Raw genomic sequence first — 17,699 nt, 5'->3', positions numbered from 1 at the left:
TTCTGATTATATAGATTCATTGTCGTCGTGCTGAAGAGTTAATAATGTGGAAGAAGTTTAAGCAGCTGCGAGTCTGAATTCATTAAAAATCCCCAGACAAATTTGGACAAAAGATTGAACTAATTATGTTGGCTAATTAAATTAAACCAGCTTTGGCAAATAGTTTACGAGATAAATTTAAAAAGAAAACCCAAGGGAAATTTTGTGATTAAACATTGAAGGATTCGTCAAAATTTTGATAAGTAAACACAGACTGAATACGTGTGAAATCTTGTAAGTTTTGCATTAAATTTCTCACGAAATGATGTCCACGAAAGTTGTATTTAAAAAAAAGTGGTCGAAAATTATTTCTACAGAACTTCCTTCACCCCTGAAGTACAATCCAACAAATCCCGCTTATTTTAAAATTATCAGTTTTGATTTTGCGACATGTTAATTGTGATAACCACTATACATAAAAAATATATAGATACTAGCGGTAACAGTTAAGAAAAAAAACATCCATCAGGAGGAATTGATCACCCGAATCGTCGTGTTTACCAACATTTAGAAAATATTGTTATACACTTTGGAGTTTTTACGAAAATTTTATATGTAAAGTAAAAAATCAAAGCGGATTCATAAACCATAAATACGTAATATTATAAAATTAAAATGACATTTACTAAAAGAAATTTTGAGGGACGTTATCAAATTGTTGGTTGGGTTAATTAGGCAAATTTTAGTCTATACGATATTCCTAACATACATGTAAAATTAGGTCTTAACAAAGATCGACACAGACAGAAGACAGACGATAGACGATAAACAACAAACAGACAAACGACAAACAGACAGAAACAGGAGACCTATTTTTCGTACTCGAGGTGTCATGAAACGCTGAGAAAACATGAAAGTAGCCAATCACCCGATGAACCCTACTACAGTACTTAGCTTACGTTCGGGAAGTAAAAATCATAAAATTCGTTTTTGTCTACAAAAACAAAAGTGGCACTAATTCCTCCACACAGCAAATTAATAAATTATTTACAACAAGTCAATCAGTTGCTAGCAAATTAGCAAACAGTACAATGTACAATTTTTACTGGCCAAAAACAAATGAAATACAAGATCGAATAATTAAATCCAAAAATGTTATAGCATATAATGCTCCTAGATCTACGTTTTCTGGTGTTACTACGAATACGCTATGAGATTAAAATGCAGTTTCAAACATATTATTTGACGAATTGAAGATTTCTGCAGAAATTTCAAACTAGTGAGATTAAGGAGAAATATTAATGTTTTGAAACCTGAACTTTTAAAAACAAATACATGAGGACAAATTTCACCAAAAATTTCAAAAGAATGATGATGGTAAACTGCTTTTTAAAATCTACCGCTGTGTTATACAGGGTGTTGGAATTGAATACAAAAAATGTAGCTGGTTATAGAACTTATCGTTGGCGTCAACTTTTCTATATAACATTTTGTTCAAAACTCTATTGTTCAAGAATTCAAATTGAAAATAAATGGACTATGAAAATCACTACCCGCCTATGTGTAATTAATACCTACTTTCTTCGATACAACAAAAACAATCCACGCTTCACAAAATCGCATCCTTATATCAGGTAATAAGGTCGTCGCTCACGTGTGTTCATGAAAAAAGCAATAACAAATACAAGAAAATCCAATTTATTCCCCAAAGGACTCATTTATTATAAACAAAATAAATGCATGCTAATCAGTGTAATGCCGTGCGTTTTTCGGAAAATTATAAGGTTTGATTTTGTGAATTTTATTTTTTTATAATATCTAAACCTTTTATAAATCAAAATAAAGATATGTATCTAATGTTAAAGTAAAGTTAGAGAAGCGTGCTAACCTTTTGTTTCGATTGCATCTTTCCATTACAAGATTTTGTAATGGTGTGATCAACATTTTGCAAAAGACACATATATCAATTTGAATTAATGCAGTGTAATACAAATACTAACAATACTGTATTTCCTAATTTTCAGAAAAATGGAGTAAGTCATTTTAGATTTAATCAATAAAATAAACTATGTACCTCATTCATTAATTTCTTTGTATCATCCTGTGTAAGTTATTCTAAAACCTATGAGTACCCTGATAAACCGAGTCATAATACTTTGCATATTTCAGAGACGATTATTATCATGCAAAATTTTGAGATGACGTAATCAATTTTTTGGGAGGGTATAAGCGAATAAATTTTGATTAACAATTTACCATAGTTGCGATAATCTTAAAACATTTGCAAGATTTCAGAGCATTGGGTTTTACAGTTTCAAAGTTAAATTGCAAAATTGTAACACCGATTCATACATCACAACTAAACGAATAGGTATCTTATTTTATAAAATTAAAAAAATATATATTATTGTGAATTTTGAAGATTACGTCATCCCATTTGTGATGCGGATGATTAGCCAAATTTTGGTTAACATTTTACCATCTACATGATATTCCAAAAATACGTACAAAATTTCACAACAATCGGTCCAGGACTTTCGTAGATGACGTGTCTAATAAAAATCGACACACACGCCGGACAGACAGACAGATGGATGGGCGGAAACGAGAGACCACTTTTTTCGTTCTCTAGGGGCCATGAAACGTCAAAAAAAAACATAAAAGTGGCAAGACGTCTGATGGACTCGATTACTATGCTTCCTTAGTTTACGCTCAGGAAGTAAAAAATTATGACCCATGAGTAATTCGCATCAGCAACCTTTGCGTTAGCAGTTCAACATTTTTACGGCACGACCACAGAGTATACAACACGTCAGTTCTCCCATACTGGTATTATGTGATCTAGAGAGCGGAAAATATGCAGCAAAATTTTGGGAAATATGATCATATGATATGCATCAAATTTATGCAAATATGCAGTAACTTTCCTAACATATGCAGAGATATGCAGTTGCATATGCTCCAAAAATTAAAAAAAAAACCATAATAACCGAACTAAATTTATTTACAAATTACAAAAACAGGTTTCCCGAGCATACGTTTTATTACAAAAAATACATAAATCACATTTTTAAAGATAATATTGTTATACTAAAAAATAAATATAAACAGAACAAATTGAAAAATAGTGGTAATCGACTATTCAATTACTATTTTGGTAACAGTTTATTTTTAAATATTTTTCGAAATATTCTAGCAAAAAATTTTTCCGGTGATTCTAAAATATGCGTTTGTAAGTAGAAAAAGTGCGTACTACGTCCACAGATGTATAAAAATCCTTACCGGTTTAGAGCAGGCGCGACAAAACAGAGTTCCTTCTTGAAGAATAAGTTCAGGAAAAGGTTTAATTCATAAATAAAGTAGAGTTATCGTCGACATATTGACACACTGTATCGCTTTAAATGCTTTCAATGCAAACTCACGATGAAAAATAATAGGGTAACATTCCGTCGACCACCATGAAACATACCATTAATACGCTTAAGTAACGAACAAAAATATTGGGAATGAACGGTATTAAACCCAAACCTCTACTAGTTATTTGAGGCTCAGGACAAAATTTGCAATATGATTCATAAAATTTCGTTTTTCTAGATAAATGCCGATAGAATGACAATTTTTTTTTCAAATTAGCACAAAAATTGATAAAAATGCAAAATATGCACCCGTTACGTGAAATATGCAGCAGAAGGCAAATATATGCAAATATGCAATTTTTTTATAGCTGTATTCATTTTTAATTAGCATGATTCGTTCACATATTAAATATCAAGACTTATATGCAAAAAATAACGGATATGCAAATTTCATAAAATCCGCTCTCTAGACTGATGACAATTTGATTTTTTTTGCGAAAATTTGGAAAACCACAGGTACAAGAGTATGTTATTTTCTGAAATTTAAATGGTTTACCAAAAAAATTTTAGGGAGCTTCATCTGATTGTTAGTAGGGATGATTAGACAAATTTTGTTTAACTTCTACACAGTATTTTTAACATACATATAAAATTTGACAACAATTGCTCCAGTAGTTTAGGAAATTATCTGTCCAAGAAAAATCTACACAGACAGACAACAGATGACAGAAAAAAAGTAAAACCGAGACCTACTTTTTCGTACTCTTGGGGCCATGAAAAGTCGATAGAACATGAAAGCCTAAACTTGGTTAATTAATAATAATAACTTCAAATACACGGAACTGAGACTCTTGATTTAATCTGTTTTAAAAACGACACAAATTCTAAATTGTGCAATAAGTACACTAATGGTGGCGCCTTAATCCGTGTTTGATTGTTTATTCATAACATTACAAATCAGTAAGTATCGGGTGTTTAATTAAAAAATTAGTGGAAGGTTATTTCGCCCCTGAAGTATAATAAAACATCCAGCTTTTTCGAAAAATTATAAAATTTTATTTTGGGAATTTCATTTTTTTATGAGAACCCCTAGAAGTTAAAATAAAGATATGTATGTATTATTAAATAATTGTAAAGAAGCGTGCTGCAGATATGTTTCAACTGAGTTTATCTTTTACAAAATTTTAGTTGACGTCATCAACATTTTTGCAAAGACATGGATATCAATTTGGATAGGTACAAGGTAATACTAATTATAACAGTATTTTCTATATGTCTCCAAAAAATTAATGAAAATAGCAATTTATTTTTTGATTAGATCAAACGCGACTACTCGTAAAACTTTGATATATATGAATTTTTTGGTACCGAGTGGATTAACAGTAACAGTAAAAATAATTTTGTAAACATTGACAAATCTACTTCAGAACTAATATCTGTAAAATCTGGGGTACCCCAGGAGTCACACCATAAATTTTTACTGTGTATTTTATTTATTAACGGTATATACCTTTCAGTCGTCCCTCTAAGTTAGTCCTGTTTAAAGGTAAAGGTGAACTAAATATTCTTAGATCAATACTTTCGATGCAATATTGCAAAATTCTGCAATGTAGCGTATTTACTTATGGAATAATATGCGTCTGGATTTGGATGAACGTTTTCAAATTTAACTCCATCGGATCAAGAACTATGGCAATAAAATTAAATGCACAAACTTAAAAGTGGTGTCGGAAATAAAACACTTGGGGTTATTTTCGACTATAAATTTAACTTTCTCTCGCATGGTCAGTACGTGGCGTGATTAGCAAAGGGTCTAGAATATGATGTTTTATTAATCAGTTGTTCTCTCATATCTGACCTAATACAGAAAAACTGGCTTATTGTGCACTAATAACATCTACTTTAGAATATCTTTGCATCATTTGGTCGTTCATTTTTACGCACATGTGCCTAAATGGGCTATGGCTGAAAACTGAAACGAATACACGTATTATACGTACACATTCGAAATATGCCATAGATTATGTTAAACTTTAACAAAATTGCACTTTTGCACTCATTTATCTCAGATGTAGGTTCTCGAACAGTCTGATCATGTTGATCGAAACAGGCTGGCATCAAGCAGAAAGAACGACAGTGTGGGCCTCTTGCTGATCATGACTGAATCTATTACGGTAGGCACGCAAGGTTCGAAGCTCGAGGAGTGTGGTGTTAGAGAATAATAGCAGACCAATCAGTATGCACTAATTCTAAAATTACGAAGAAGATTTTATTTTGTATTTATTCACATCGGCACATATCACTACTTGGTCTTCTTAATACCTGTACATATTAATAAAAGTCTTGCCTAAATACCGGTCATTTCCGAGTCAGGAATGGACTTTAAAATAATAAATAATACGAGTGTATGTAAAGATACACGATTTCAATTTTACAAAAATCACATTTCTACTTTTGTCTACAACGAGCAGCACAAGCCTAGATGCTCACACGGTTAAAACCAAGAGTCTTTTCTCCAGTATATCACTTCTTGCTCTATCGTTTTCAAAGAGACAATATATTGTTATTAAGAACTTTTCCACATTCATCAACCTAATAAAATATTCTAAGCACAAATCTGCAGCACCAAACTCAACAATGGCAGACTGTGCATACCTCACAAAAATATAACATAAAAATCACGTAAATAGGTGAAAATGTGTGTCGTATGCAGAGTAAATCAGTGCTCATCTTAATTCAATAGCCGTTTCAATAAGCAAAGCAAAATCTGGCATTTGTGAGGCAGTAAATCATGATCGTCCACATCCTCGCCGCTCCATTACTGGCATTTAAATCCGCCACGGCGGCGGCCAGGTGGTGAAATGAATTCAAAGGTTGTTTAGCACGCGATGTAATTCATAATATAACAATAACTCTCCGCTTGTGATTATGTGCGATCGCATATCAGCTGTCATCGGTGTTTTGCAATGATTAATGCACCTGAAATCGCCGCCGCCACCGCATCTCATCCGCCGCCACCTGATAAACTTCCATCTCCCAGGCCTGTACCGTCGTCGGTTTAGGTATCGAACCTTGTCGTAAGCTCCCCGACCATGCCCCACCCCCACCTCCTCGCCGCCCCCGGCCCATCTCGGAGCCTTTCTACGACTCACCTGGCCTTTATCGACCGACGCGCCGCACAATGTGTCGGTGATAAATAACGCTCCTTCCTTTAGAAACTGTTAATTATTTTTTCTCCCTGGACGCCTATAACTAAGTAATTCCAACCTATATTTCAAGCCTAGCGATGCTGCAAGACTATTGTTTTCGCTCGGTGCGGGGTCGCTTCGGAACGAACGCACTTTAAATTTACCAAAACTTGCTATTCTGGCACTTATGGAGTTTGTTTTCAACTGCTGGAATCTGGAACTGAAAGGAGCTACAAAATAATAAGACAACTACGACACACTTACACAAAGTTGAACACTTTCTTCAAGAATACACATTACAGTTTCCAATAGTTTTTCAACGGCCCCATCAATCACACAATTTTCTACACATAAATACAATGAAAACGTACATTTAGATTTATTTATTTAACGTAGGTTGAATACTTGCCAATTCTTTATAAATAATGTAAATAATTAAAAATAAATGTATGCATTCAAGAACTTGAAATTTACTTGCGTCGTTAAGGAGGGGAAGGTGGACAACAAAGTTAGAAAAGGTAAGTGAAATAGCCGAATTGTTTCTGCATTAATTTAACAAATGTCTTTCTGTTTGTACCATATATCAATTACTCTTATATTGCGGACTCTTTAGAAATCACGCAGAAACGGTGTTTGCGATAAAAGAGAGACGAAAGATACTGTTTTCTGACCCTCCGATTACCAGTCGTCTTTGCGCATATACACAAAGTGAATAAACACTAGAAAATGACGGAAAAAAGTTGATCTCAGGTTATTTAGATAGAACCTTCCTCGTGTCTTAAATAAAATATAATCGAACAAATCCAGTTTTTTTCGAAAATTATAAAATTTGATTTTGCAAAATTGTATTTAATTTATGATTATCCTATAAGTAAAAATTACAGGTATGTAAAAAAAATATTTCATACTGATGCGATTCGAACCCACACGGACAGAACATAAGTTCGAGAATTCACTACGTAAGCAAGTCGGCTATGAGAATTTGATGCATGAGCGAGATATCGACTGCGTGAAACACGTGAAAAATATTTCACAAAAAAAATTTTGTAATATGTTTTGTGACAAAAATCAAGGCGGATTCACGAACCACGAGTACAGGAGTATATACCGGGTGTCTGGAAAATGGCGGATTAACTCTCCGCTACGCTCTTAACAATCTACTGGTGAGTCTGGGAAAAATAGTAAAAAAAATCGTTCTCACATTTTGGTGGAGTTATAATGATTTTAAAATTGGTTCTTTTGCTACGTTTAACAACTAAACATCTCATTCATTATCAGAATAACTACTAATAAAACTTTTAGTTAATATTTTTCTCGCCCATGACCACGTTTAATTACCATTTCAGTCAGATTGCACAAAGATATGACTGTGTTGTTTTTGTAATAATTTGATAAAATTCCATTTGACAACAATGTTAGCCTGATATAAAGCGAAGGTGGATTTCAGTCACCATCGTTACTAAGAAACCAGAAAGTAAGCCGGACGTATTCACACATTAGGTGTGTGCAGTGTTGCCAATTTTACTTTTATAAAATTAGGTTTTTTTCGTAATGTACATTATAAAGACTTTTTTTATTATTTTTTTGGGACTCCCGAAACCCCCGCGTATAACGTACTGAAGAGTTAATCCGCCATTTTCCAGACATGCGGTATAGTATATAGTGGACGTCATTAAATTTTTGGTGGGAATGATTATACAAATTTTGTTTAGCATTTTACCATCTACACTATGATAAACTCAATATTCCGCCTTAATTTCACATGTGAAAAAAAATTTGAAGAACTCACAAACATTTCAAAAATTCAAAAATTTGGCCTTGGCTGTGATCGTCTAACAAAATGGTACCCTACATTGTGTTTAAAAAAAGTGGCGGGATGCGTTCAGATGCAAATGGTGGACCCCAAAGTTGGAAAAGTACCGCTAAATAAAACACAAAATATATGGAGGACACAAAATTATTTATTCCTCCACTGAAAAAAAAAGCTGCGACTAAGTTGTGCCCGTGGAAGACACCGCTTAATGCTCAGGTACAAAAAAAAACTTTCCAAACTTTGAATGAAATCAAATTAAACGTTCTGAATCAATGCAAATATTTGAATATCACAAATTTAATAAAAAACAAAGCAAAAATCTGGAGTAAAATAACTGGGTGCAAAAACACAAGTTATTATGAGCGTCTGGCGACAAATTTAAATTGTGGCAGTCAACAAGAGAACAAAATTTTAATAAAAACAATTTCAGTGTCATTCTAGAACACAGCAAAATTACCCATAGTGGGCCCTGTAGCACGAGCGGAGTTTGAGGCTCCTGGTCGTGGCTGTTCTTCCACCGCGACAGTGATTCTATTCTATCGACAAGCACATGCCACCCAGCACCCCTCTATGACCAAAAAACGTGCCGCGCGGAAACAAGTTGTTAACATCCCGACCGTCTCTGACTTCTATACAAAGCCTACATCTTTTGTGCAGATGGCGCGATCGCCAGCTCGACAAGAAACCGCGCAATCCGCTTCCGTTACGTGTTTCTGTATTATTTAACCTCAACCCCATTTAAATGTTCAATTTCCATAACCCTAGCATTAAACTACAACTGAACAATGTTAAAGTTTCAAAAATAGCAATAAACGACATTTAAATTGGCCATACACTCTTGTGAAATTTGAAACAACAAAGAATTCGTATCTGAGATTAAGATTGGACATCAGACAATTTACATGATGAAAGCATTAATCAATAAAATATTTCCAAAAAAAATAGCAAAGATTCATAAAAACAGAAGATCTGGTGTGAAATAAAACTTGGACAAAAATTTACGTGAGGTTAGAAACTGCGGATCATTAAATTATACATTAAAGAAAATTACTTACAATTAAAATTACATACAGTTTAATATTTTATGTCCATTCAAGTCTTTGGCTAGTTTTTAAAAGTGAAGTTATTCAGCTGCACTGTGGGCCATCGTTTACATTTCCCAAACACATAAAAAAAACATAGCAGGCAATCTGGAGGTTCAAAATAACGTTGAACAAATGCGTCGTTCAAAAAATGCGTCAAAAATTTGTTTCCCAGAAATGCGATCAGTCCTGTGGCGTTGTGCAAATAATGGTTTAAATGGAGGGGTTAGAATGCACGTCTCCCATGACCCACAATATTGTTAATTTGTTTAACGAGATTTTACAGTTTAAACATGTGCTCGGTTTGAAAATACTCTTTCAACATGGCCGCTGCACAACAAAGAATTTACCTAATGTCAAAACAAATCTCAGATTTTTTGACTCAGTTCGAAGTGTCTCAGTAGAATGAATGTAGCGTTCTTTTTGATTTGACTTAGAGAAGTGAAGTGAGATTTTTACCTCCCGCTTTACCAATGAATGACTACCTGTGAAGGGTCGGCAGTTATCTGAGAATTGATTCAGTTAAGGAGAGGGGATTGATGTTCCATTCAATGTAATAGCACAGGTAATAGTACTGGAGGGGACCCAAAGGTTTTCATTACGAACTGAAATTATAGTATTTAACATTACTAGCATGGTAAAAGGGTATTTACTGGCGGACAGAAAGATATGACTGGCGAGCCGCAGGCGAACGAGTCACCTTCTGGTGCCAGTAAAAACCCGTTACCTTACGTGTATTTTTCAATATTTTATTTGTTTCTCACTTGTAAATAACTAATTATAAGCTATTAAAAACTCTATAAGGTCCAATATTTGAAGAAACATCGTATGAGCTTTAGACGTATTGCCTTGGAAACGCACGTCAGCATGGCACTTATCATAGCAGTTATTGTGTTGTCTAGTTCTGTCATTTAGATTTTTCGATTTATCGTGTTCGATGTATTGAAATGAGTGTGGCGCAAACTATATTACTGAGGAAGCAGCAATTGTCAGTGAAAATTTTTTCTTGAATCAATTTTGGCTGTCATTCAACTTATAATAGTTTAAAATGTCTAAAATACATGGCTGTATGAGCACGAGCAAGGCTGTAAAAATTTTACTGGCTAGCCAGTCAAATTTTTACAGGCTATAGCCAGTTAAGTGACATTTTCATGTTGAATACAGTGACTTGGTAAATTGATGTTTACAAGTGAGAAACAAATAAAGAAATTTAAATAAACTTTCCATCATAAAGATGAGAGAAAATAAAGTTTATGAATTACACGTTTTTGTGATCCATACGTACTTGTATCTAAAAGCATTGTTGTTCCGCTGAATTTTAAACATTTTTTATAACTTAAAACTATAAGCTGATGATAAACAAAAGTTCAAACGTTACTTGATATATAAGGTTGTGTTTGAGCCGCTTTGAACTGAGCCAAATTGTTCTTTTTATTCATACAACTGAGACGAATGAGTGGTGAACTGAGCGACTCACATCAGATCTCAGCTCAATTGCAAAAAGAATACTACTTATGCCACACTTTATCAACGTTTCAAGCAAATAATTTACATTATGTTAAATTATTCCACACTTTATCAACGATTCAAACAAAGAAATTATATTACGTTAAATTATGCCTTGATCGAAGTGATTGGTTACTTAAAACAATTAGCTTTGAGAGTTTATACCGTGGACTGTCAAAGCTTATCCCAGACAAAACACATGCTAAATAAACAACACAAAATATATCAGACGTTGCGAAGTATGGGCGTCGCGATGATGTAATTTTCAACGTTGCGAGAAAATTATCTCGTTGATGTGATGATGATAACGATGATAGTAACGATCATAACTTTACTGTCTAAAAGGAATAATTTATAATCCCCCTTACTTCAGTCCACGATTTTATTAATTCTACCGCACTTTCCACGGTTTTTTACTAGAGTGGGGCAACGTTAGGTTACTTTAACTGCCGTTGATGAACTATTAGCAACCTTGTGTGTGGAATTAAGAAGTGTTATAACGTAACACTTGAGTATTAGCTTCCAGAAAACTAATTCATAATTTGGTAAACTAAGAATGGATTTTGATTAAGTGAATTTCATGAAATCTCCTAGCAAGTACTGTATCTAAACAAATCTAATGTCTGTTAAATTGTGTTAGAACCAGTTAACGATTAAAATCCTAACATGAACTCTGAATTTACAAACAATAAAACAAATTTACAACACGTGCTAGCGTCGGTCGAAAATTCACATGTTTCCGATTAGAAAGCCGCAAGAATTAGCTACGCGTGTTGGGGAAACTGTGGCGTCGTCGCCGTTACGATTAATTGGCGTTAAACAAAGGCTTCCTTTCTTTTATTAACTACCAAACCAACTCAACTTAACCTAGCTAACTCACTACGTAGTTTCGCTCACATCACACAACACACAGTGAATCCTCTCACCTCTGTACCAAGCTGCCTTCTTTTACCAACCCTCTAACTAAAATCTAAAATTCCGCACAAAACTACCCACTACCCAAAAAGCACTAACGTATACATGGTTGCCTATGTTTGACGGTTTTTTTATTGAATTTTTTTTTCAAATTCAAATTATTCAAATGCGATTTCGCGCCGCTGTTAATTTTTTTCACTGCGAAATTTTAATTAAAATTCGGACACCACAACATGATATTCTTAAATTAGATATAAAATTCCAATAAGTATGGAGATTATCTGTGTAATAAAAGTCGACACAGGCAGACGTAATGTTGTTAATAACTGCAATTGTCAAAATTAATATATTTATCCCCACCAAAAATGTGAACGAAATGATAACAAAATTTTATTAAGAAAATCTTGCTTGAAACGCATAGCATAGCATAACATTTCTTTATCTTTACCTCCATCTTTATTTTTATTTTGACATGTAGGAATTACCATAAAAAATGAGTCTATAGTTATTTAGACAGAACTTCTTCAATTTTGAAAAGTATAAAACAAAATTTTAATATTTGTTTGAATCATTAGTCCAGAAAATACTAGACGCTAGTCGAGTAGGAGCAACACAAATACTCGCAAAGTAATTCGCAACATTTTTTATGCCGACCGTGGAGGTAGAATGAGAGGAGGGAGACAGTTTCAAAAAGTAAGTGGTACCGTGCTTTCGACGAGAATCATAAATGGTTCTTCCAGATCCTAAAAGAAATTGACTGTTTAGTGGCGTACTGGAAAGCGTTTGCCGGGTGCTAGGCATGAAAAACTGAAATAATTTAATAGGATAGAATATAAAACCGGTAGCAGTAAAATTTGCTTGAGTTTATACGTTACTAGAAACATTTTTGTTTTTTTATGATTATTAAACAAATAGTAATACATTTTTACTCTTTGTGATCCCATTCTAAACCAAACGGCATCGCCTCTGATCCTGTGTTCTGGACCGACCGCTCCCGATGTGATACGGAAAAGGTCATAAATGGCTCTTGCGTAAAGTTCTTTTGTCCGCGTTTCCTTAACATATAAGTTAAATGAGGCTTCCTCTTGTCATTCAACCTCCATGATGCCAACACACATTTAAATTTGTTTAAAAGTTTTAAAAATTAATTCGGTGTAAGAAGAAGAGTAATTAACAATTCGTTACCAACAAAATCAGCTCTCCGTTATTGAAAAGCATACGAAGAATTTAAAAAATATTTTCGTATTTATTCTTGTTTATTAACAATCACATACAACAAGTTGAATAATGATTTATACTTTTACTACTAGTAATAATTGTTTAATGGAGAACTGATTTTGTTAAAATGACACAATAACAATTTTTATTTTGATACTCGAAAGCAGTGTTGCCATGATTTCGAGCGGGTTGCCATAGTTACTTTTGCAGGAACAAGGCTGGGAGATGAGCTTTCCCGGACGCTTTTGAGTTCTACAAAATCGTCAATAATGGACGGAAGCAATAAAAAATAATTTTTGATTTAATGTAATCATGTGGGCGTAGATTGCATTATTACCATAACAACACATCTGTTCATAACTACAACCAACTAAATATGCTAAAAAATGCGAAATATTTATAATTCTGAAGAACTTGGCATTTTTGGAGAATCTGCAGAAACAATTGCGATTTTGGTACCTGTAAAATCGAAACACAATTATGAAAATTGTTACAAATACTTTAAAGAATGGAGAAGAACAAAAAATACAAATGGAGCGGATGAGACAATAGTGCTGGCTGGTTGTTAACTGGAAAAGTGTTGCTAACGAGAAAAGTAGCACATCTTTTTATTTTCTATAAAACAAAGGCGCAATTTTCTATTGAGTACACGAAAAATTAATGATCATCCATTCATAGCAAACATTGTAATAACTGGAAAACAAACCTAAAGAAAATTGAAAATAGTATAGGAGCACAATCGTCTTTTTGAAAACAACGTGGAGATCGGAAGAGGACATGTCAAATTTGTAAGAAATCACTGAATGATAACAATATTTTTATTTATTAATTTATTAATTTTATAATAATAATAATCCATAGGTAGGTAACAATGCTAACAACTATTGCTAATTATCTTCCAAAGTTTTATTTTCACAATCAAAATAATGGCAATTTGTCAAACCACGAAAGTTAATTTGGGTCCCACCATTTAATGGGGCAGATACATTTTCGGTAGAAATTGTCGTTTTACTGGTGTGATTTTTGTTAGTGGTCGTAATGCTAAATTCTCTGGGAATACTATTGCTTGCTTCACCCTCCACTTTTTGCATCAACTTCGTCACCAAGGATTCTTTTAGAAATATTAATTTTATTGGTCAAGGAATTTTCAACATATTCTTCTGCCACAGAATTACAACGCTATTCGCCATGTTTTTTTAAAACACTCAAATCAACACCACTATCAGCAAGTAAAGTTGCGGATGAGCGTCTAAAACTGTGGCCCGTGTATTTCTCCGCATTCGAAATGCCAAGAAATTCTGCAATTTTTTGAGGTATTTTAGAGAACGTATTCACACCAACAGGCTGAACTGTACATTTTTCGTTTTTAAAATTTATAAACAAACGCTTATGTGACACTTTTTCTGGCCTTAAAAGATATTTTCGAAAAACATCGAGTGCATTGACGGAATTGCCACCATTGACGACAGTAAAAACGCGTTTTTATAGGTTTTTGTGTCTGGAATCTGGACAACTAATACACTTCCTCTATCGTCAATATCGTCTACAGAGATGGAAATCAGTTCTTTAATTCTACATCCTTCTGCAATTCCCATAATAGCCACGACCTAAAACACAATATTGGTAGTAAAATCAAAATATTTGAGCTTTTGCATACCTTTAATAATAGATATTTCTCGTTAGGGTCAGTATCCAAAAAATTTTCGAGGTCTTCTCGTGTAAATACTAGTGATTTTTTCGGAACATATCCTGCAGATGCTGTTTTCAGAAATGTAGTTACCTGATGGAACCTACAAATACATAAATATAAACTTTGCAAATCTGTAAATGAGGTGAACAAACCTGCTACGATCAATTTTTCCCTCACTGACAACATTTTTTTAAGTTGCGAATAGTAAGACCATAATAATGAGGATTTTACTTTTGTTGATCGTTCGGCGATATAAGCCAAGACGATATTTTCATCCACCCCTTTTGACTTGCTTTTGATCCCTCCATCGGCAAAATATGTATTCTTTTTCGTATAAATCTTTTGATTAGCCTTTTCTAGTTCCTGTAGAACAGAATCAGACACAAAAACTTTTTATAGAACAAATTGCTGTTTACAGTTTACAAATAAACAACTAGGCACCAAGGCAACGAACCACGTGAGTTAACGTTTTTATTTACTCGAAGAAATGAGACATCTTCTCGTGAATAAAAACGTATTTAACTCACTTGGTGTATAAATAACTATTATACTATATATAATAATTTGCGTTTCCGACGCATTACTTCCGTAATGTAATATTCTAGAATTTTTAGTAGTTTATAATAGTTATTTAAAATTAAGGAACAAATAAAATAACCAACAATCAACAATACACGAAAGATAACGGGTTTTACTGGCTCCAGAAGGTTACTGAGTCGTCTTCAGCTCTCCAGTCATATCCTTCTGTTCGCCAGTAAAAGCCCTTTTACCATGCTGGTAATGTTAAATACTACAAAGGTCTTTCTCTCCGTTCTTTAGGAGAATTTATAGTACGATAAGCAACAATAAAGTCCTCAATTTTGTTTGTACTTACCTAGTTTGTTGATTACAATCTTATTTAAATTGCAGCGATGTAGTAAAGGTGTGTTAAACTAAGATATTATTTTTCTTCAACATGAAATACTCATAGATCACAAATAGTAAATGTTGTTTGACAAAAAAAAAACAATAATTTTTAAAAGTACGGTATGAAACTGGTAAATGGGAAAAACTATGAAATATGAATAAAAATAATTAAAAGTTGGTTTTGGACAAACTTCTAGGTTTGGCGTTATCGATTTAGTAAGGAAACTTTTACTAAAGTAGATAGAGTTTACTGTTCTTTATTCTCGAAATAATTTGAGGGGTGATCAATTTTTACTACTGTTACTAAATATTTAGCATTTTTCTAGCCTTTTTTAGCATAGAGGTATTTTTGGAACTCAATATTTTCAACTGTAGTATTAAAAATCCAATCTCCTACGAATCAGAAGGTTTTTGATTGCGGATGCATTTAATAATAATAATTTTTTTAAACAATTATTTTAATTCTTGCATTATTATTGCTTTAGACTACACAGTTTTACGAGTTTACTACGTTGTTAGAAAATTAATTAAGTATTTTTTGACAGAATACAAAATAAATACATTCAAAGTTCCACCAAACTAAATACTTCTACTATATTTTATTTCTTTCTATTTCCTGTATTTTCCCATCTTATTAGAATTCTCTTTTAGAATTCTAATAAGTTGGAACTTTCTTTAATTACTGTTCTGGGAACAGTTGTTAAGTCCGTACGCTTCATCACTTTCAACGCTGAAACTAACAAAACTTTAAACTACTACGCACCAAAATGAATGAAGTTTATGTTTATTTGAAAACTTACACTAAAAGTATTCAAAATTATTTACTTTGACATTCAGTGTAAATTAATTAATTTATACTTTTTTGTCACATTATATGCAAACGGCAGAAGAGAAATGTTACGTATATAACAGAAAACATATACTCGTCGAAAATTATTGTTTTATACGTTGGATAAATCGACGTCACCAGCGTTTTGATAGAAGGAATTTGTATATTACCTTATTTACCTATTGCTTTATATTTTTTCAGGAATTTCATTGTAACAGATAAATTACAACTCAGAATAAAAAAGCTTTTTATATTTCTTAAAACAATTCATCATTACAATTACTTGTCGACACATGAGATTCGAGAATACCAGTACGCTGAGGTTTAAGAATTAATGCTTGAGATAAGATTTACTTAATCACTTTTTGAAATGATATTATCAGTTTCTGATAAAAATAACAGTAGATACGGTGTTACCATTTGTCTAGAATTAATAAAATACAACGGATCTTACATTAAACTACAAATAAATCCACACTGATTTTATCAAAATTTCAGTCTGTTAATTATGGGTAATTTACAAAAAAATCGTATCATACTTAAAGCGCCACACTTTTAGATGTTATCGAACTTTCTTTAGGGTTATCAAAAAAAAAGTTCTTGGATTTTAACTATATGATAGGTCATGAATCAATGTGAAGAAACACATAGGTTTAGTGACTGGTAAAATAGACACCCGACCATCTCAACATGCCTACTACCTTACATATTCTTCTTTTCTACCTCCTCAAGCTCTATGTAAATTTTGAGTACTTAGTATTTCGCCTCTGCATCCACAATATTTTGTTTACAAAGATAAACACTTACATGTTTAGGACGAGTTCAGCTATGTATTGTATCCCTATGATGCTTTCGAAGAATGCTCCCGAGGTACAAAAAATTGAGAATTTTATGAATTACTGTACCAGTTTCTGATCTCTTTAGGTATAGCTTCTTTAGCTTATTTCCTGTGTACTTTAAATATAACACCATCATTACATCTTCCCGAAATTAGCCTTGGTCTCCTTCCTACAGATTTTTCAATTTTTATAAGTAATCAATTTGGTTTTGGCTGTACAAAGCCTCAAAAATACTATGTGAGAATGTTCTAACAAATACTTAAGTCAACAGACAAAAACAGGAAACTTGCACTTTCTTATTCTATGAGCCCTAAAATGCGAAGGATACGTTATACATTATTCAAAACAGTCTTATTAAAATACATCTCTTGTCTATCG

At 33.0% G+C, this 17,699-nt stretch overlaps 1 long non-coding RNA gene across 1 annotated transcript in view; it reads left to right on the top strand.

The window, feature by feature from the left end:
* Positions 1-4,317: 4,317 nt before the first annotated feature.
* The window catches only part of LOC135127430 (uncharacterized), a 108,559-nt gene continuing 95,177 nt past the window's right edge, over positions 4,318-17,699 (top strand). Inside the window, exon 1 of the long non-coding RNA XR_010280228.1 lies at positions 4,318-4,332. This is a non-coding gene — a long non-coding RNA (uncharacterized LOC135127430). The remainder of the gene's footprint in view (positions 4,333-17,699) is intronic.

The sequence above is a fragment of the Zophobas morio genome, unplaced genomic scaffold (genome assembly GCF_036711695.1).
Source record: "Zophobas morio isolate AGI-343-1 ecotype UQ-CSIRO unplaced genomic scaffold, CSIRO_AGI_Zmor_V1 ptg000011l, whole genome shotgun sequence".
Classification (NCBI taxonomy): Eukaryota; Metazoa; Arthropoda; class Insecta; order Coleoptera; family Tenebrionidae; genus Zophobas; species Zophobas morio.
Note: the sequence above shows the minus strand (reverse complement) of the source record. Positions and strands in the feature narration are given on the sequence as shown.